The 4,182-nt window shown below is 36.2% G+C and overlaps 1 long non-coding RNA gene across 2 annotated transcripts; it reads right to left on the reverse strand.

Moving 5' to 3' along the window:
- Positions 1-2,404: 2,404 nt before the first annotated feature.
- LOC147513183 (uncharacterized) lies at positions 2,405-3,774 on the reverse strand. Of its 2 annotated transcripts, none has more exons than XR_015217351.1 (4): positions 3,618-3,774; positions 2,752-3,081; positions 2,586-2,636; positions 2,405-2,482 (listed from the first exon to the last, which is right to left on the reverse strand). It is a non-coding gene; the product is annotated as an uncharacterized LOC147513183 (long non-coding RNA). The 2 variants fall into 2 exon arrangements; XR_015217350.1 differs by having other exon boundaries at positions 2,752-2,840; positions 3,618-3,773.
- Positions 3,775-4,182: the final 408 nt, after the last annotated feature.

The following is a 4,182-nucleotide window of genomic DNA, read 5'->3' on the forward strand; positions in this document are numbered from 1 at the left end:
GGTTTGGGGCAACACTGAGGCATCGGCTAGAAGTGGTTTATGCGACCCAGTTAGGTCATTTGGGGTATGTCCAACGACATTGTGGGGTCGGTTGGAAATGTCTTCAATTTAGGCGTGGGGCGACATTGAGGCATTGGCTAGAAGTGGTTTATACGACCCAGCTAGGTCGTTTGGAGCAATTAGAATAGGAAAAACAATGCTCTAGGTAAAGCTCATGGTGATATTGAACAATTAATGTGCTGCTTGTTAAAAATCTTGCAGGTATATATGATATAGTCTTGTGTTTACTTGTTCCGTTCATGGAGAATATCACTTCATAAACTTTCTATTTCCCTACAATGTTTTGTTCATTAGGTGGTGACTGGTGAGAGTCAAATTTGAAGAGTCAATCTTAATCTCTGCATATGTTTCACTTGAAGTTTCCTTCAAGACAGTTGGCTTATTATAATTCGTTCCAGAAATTTTGAAGAACATATTGCCCGAGGATACAAGCATTGATCTTTTTTAAGAGAGCGAGAGACTTTAAGCTGAAAATAGATCACTCTTCACCCGCATCCCCGCCCGTCAGAGACATAAACAAGGAAGAACACGAATGATCGAGTTTGTAAATTTGTTGGGCCGGAGTCTGCCCAATACAATTTGGGGTCTGTCAATAATAGGACCCAACTTTTTTCATTTTAATGTGTGCTACGGTATGATCATTTCACATTGGTCATGATGTCGCCACATGTCTCATAACTTTAGTGGGGTGGATTTTGTATGTAGTGGTTGCTTAGTAATTAAAAGCAAGTGGGTATTTTAGATGGGTCGAAATTCCGAATATTTCAAATTTTATGTGTGAACATATATTTTGCGTCGAAATTCTAAGCTTGTGTAAACAATTTGACACACATAAATACTAGGTGGAAAATAACAAAAAAAAAAAAAAAAAAAAAAAAAAAAAAAAAAAACAATTGAAAAAAAATAGACACATCATCACTTAACTAACAAATGCTAACATATTGTTAGTATTAGGCAACAAATTTTGTAATGTTAGGCAAGAAAATTATAACGACAGCCCAAATAATTGTATTGCTCTTGAACTTCTTTTATCTCAATAGATTTTAATTATTTGATTGAATGGTGCATGGTAGAAACGATGCTTATGCAATTATGTTGTATGCCTGTATATGATAGAAAATTTGTGTCTAACCAAAATTTCTTTTAAATGTTTGGTAAGGCATGGCTAAAATTCAATGTTGCATACCACTTGCTGACTTGTTCCACTGTAAAGTCTATAACTTGTTAGGGAAATTTGGTCACTTTATTGTACAAAAATCACAAAATTAGGCCTATAGACATAAATTGGAGAATAATTATGGCTCCGATTCCATATCACTTATAATTATGGTTTTAGGACAAAGTCAACTAGTCAACCTCTTCAATAATGGTTTTAGGACATTTTCGGGACATCATCGATCATGTTATTTAATTATGGCCACTACAAGAAAACAGGTTTTACGCCACAGTCCAAAATCGTTGGAAAAACACTGTTTTGGACCGTGGGCATTTTGTGCGTTGGAAATGGTCTGGCGACAGTCATAACCGTCGGTAAAGACCACCAATAGAGACGGTCTTTGTGTAGGTAATTGCCGTCGGTATTGCCACGTCATAAAACCGTAGGAAAGGCCGTCGGAAAAAGTCAGTATTTCCCACGGTTTTAGTCCGTGGGGACAAATTAGTTTTCCCGACAGTTATGGTCCGTGGGATAAGATATTTCCTACGGTCTTACTTCGTGGGATTTGCTGTTTGCGTCATGGATTTTGGTTTTTGGCTGATTGTTATTTGACCGTGGGTAAAGCGAGCGACCGTGGGAAGAAGTGCTTTTGCGACGGCTATGGACCGTGGCAGAGTTATTTATTTTTTAAAAAAATATTGATATTTTAATTCGTGGGTCATTTCACCTGCAATCAACAAAGACCTAACAAAACTCCTTTAACCATCCTACACCTCAAAATCAATCAATTAACGTAACTTTTCCACATACATTTTTTTAGAAGATACCTGACTTCAATTACTGACGTAAATCAACAATGCAAAGCAAGATAGACTGATTTAGCAGGCCATAAATCTATCAATTAATGTAACTTTTCCACAGATGCACACAAGCTATCGAACGATACTAGAACATCCGATAAAAAAATAAGACGGAAGCAGAGCATGCTTCATCACCATGATTCAACAGAAACCACGAGTCTGATGGAAAAATTAAAAAAATAACACAACTCCAAAACCTAATCTTCATGGGAGAAATAAAAAATTGACCATTTGGTTTAGCAGTTCGTGTGGCAAGGCGAGCCATGAGCATATTAGCAGCAACCCCCTGCACTAGCGAAGGCCTCCTGTAACCGAATATCTCCTCGTCGATTCAAGTTGTTGTATGTTTAGCATCTTCATCCACTCGGTCCGTTACATCCAAAAATGCTTCATCACAACTTACTGCCTGTTTCAAGAGATCAAAATTACAATTTTTTTTCTTATAGGTCACATTACGTGGAATAAAAGGGTGAAAATGGAACGAATTACATCTCTAAACATGTACACACCTGCACTCTATTGCAGTGCTTATGCAAAATATCGTAAAACTGATCAGCAACCTGCCAATAACAGCACCAACAGATGAAACATTGCCCGTTACAATATAAATAAACAAAAACAAATGTGCAATCTTGAATCCACACATTAATATAAGGAACTCGATGCATTGCTTACCACTTTATAAGCTTCAAAATTATACGGTATAATGACAAGATGAGGACAAAGAGCCTTTGCATCCCTAACAAACATTCCAGCTTTTACTCCTACAATTATATTATTAATAAATTTATAAAACAGTGTTAAGGGCTCAAGGCACCAGATAAAACATGAAAAACTGAATTATAAGCAGAAAACTCTACAAAAAGGCAATCGTAGTCTCGAGCAGGGTAATTTGCAGACGAAATTTCAATTGTTCCTCTTGGGTTGTTTGAATGGCACACAGCTACAGGCTTGTCTTGCAATTCGGGACGATTTCTGAGAATTACTGACACAAAAAAAGCAGTCCTGGAAAAGCACATGGTTATCACCCCTAAAAGATGTATTTATTACAAATTTTATAAATAACATGTGACAGAGAATTTCTCCTCGAGTGTGCCCCCCCTTCCACGTTTTTTCTTTAATTTGTATAGGAAATAACTATATATCAGATAAGCAGAACCCTACCCTAACCCGGCGACCCCACACACACACACACACACAAAAAACCCTAAATACATAGACTGACAACAATACCAATTGTAATGCATCAGATCCAGTGAAGGGGTAGAAACTTCTAGTTGATAGCACATAATTGCAAACAATAAGATAATGCAGTAAAACAATTAGGTCAAAATCAAGACTCTAATGGGTCATTCAGTATATTGCATGTAACATTGACACTCCATATTTTCAAATAAAATATGTGTCGGATACACCGGTATGTATCCATGTGTGTTACGAGAAACTGACATAATGAAGGACATATTGGGTTACAATATGCATTACACTCTATATTGTAAATTTGTAATGCATCAAATCAGTAATATGATACACAAAATTACCATGTCAATATGGATAACAGAAGTTCCTTGGTCAACATTAGAAGCATCAACAGTGGGATTTTCATGTTTAAACCCATAGCTGGGAAAACGCTTACGACAACGATTCCTCGAAGTTCCAATGAAATGCAACCTTGAGTTCTAAAAAATTCAAAATTCTGGATGAATTGTAATGCAAAATTTTCTTCACCGGAAAATTTCATAAATAAAACACACAGTATTATGCCAAATAGAGAACCGAATTGCTTGAGATGTTTCTATTTTTTGTATCCTAGCTCACTAAAAAGCATTTCAACAATGCAACATTGTTAAAGAGTTCTACTGATTAAAGACTGCTGATAAGAAAACAATATAACAAGTCAACTAGCTCTTGTCATATATACGGTATACCCGTCAGATACGAATATACATATGATTATGCGTTTCTACCCAAAGATGATCCAATGGTGATTAATTTTGAATTATAAAAATTTATACAAAGTGTCATTATGATGATAGTGCAAGCCGAAATGTCTTATGCCATCATCCAATAATCCTATATGAAAAGTTCGGCTACCTAAACCAATTG

This window comes from Coptis chinensis, chromosome 3 (genome assembly GCF_015680905.1).
Source record: "Coptis chinensis isolate HL-2020 chromosome 3, ASM1568090v1, whole genome shotgun sequence".
In the NCBI taxonomy this organism is placed as follows: domain Eukaryota; kingdom Viridiplantae; phylum Streptophyta; class Magnoliopsida; order Ranunculales; family Ranunculaceae; genus Coptis; species Coptis chinensis.